Raw genomic sequence first — 280 nt, forward strand, 5'->3', positions numbered from 1 at the left:
ATGATTGCTAATCTGATTTTTGATAAAAGGAAGATGTCCTAATATATCAGAGTCAACTGATGAAGAAAATGTTACAAATCTCTGCATACAAAAACAACATATTAACATAAAAAGGCCCTAGACCCTAGCAATTTCCTAGTACAATAAATGGATTATGCAAGCATATCTTAAAAATATTGTTTCCAAGAATTTCTATGCAGGGAAATAACTTGGGGTTTGCGGGAGAAAAGACAGTTTGAAAAAAAACTGAAACATATATTAGCTAATTATATTGAAATTT

The sequence above is a fragment of the Nuphar pumila genome, chromosome 6 (genome assembly GCF_984573655.1).
Source record: "Nuphar pumila chromosome 6, dmNupPumi1.hap1.1, whole genome shotgun sequence".
In the NCBI taxonomy this organism is placed as follows: domain Eukaryota; kingdom Viridiplantae; phylum Streptophyta; class Magnoliopsida; order Nymphaeales; family Nymphaeaceae; genus Nuphar; species Nuphar pumila.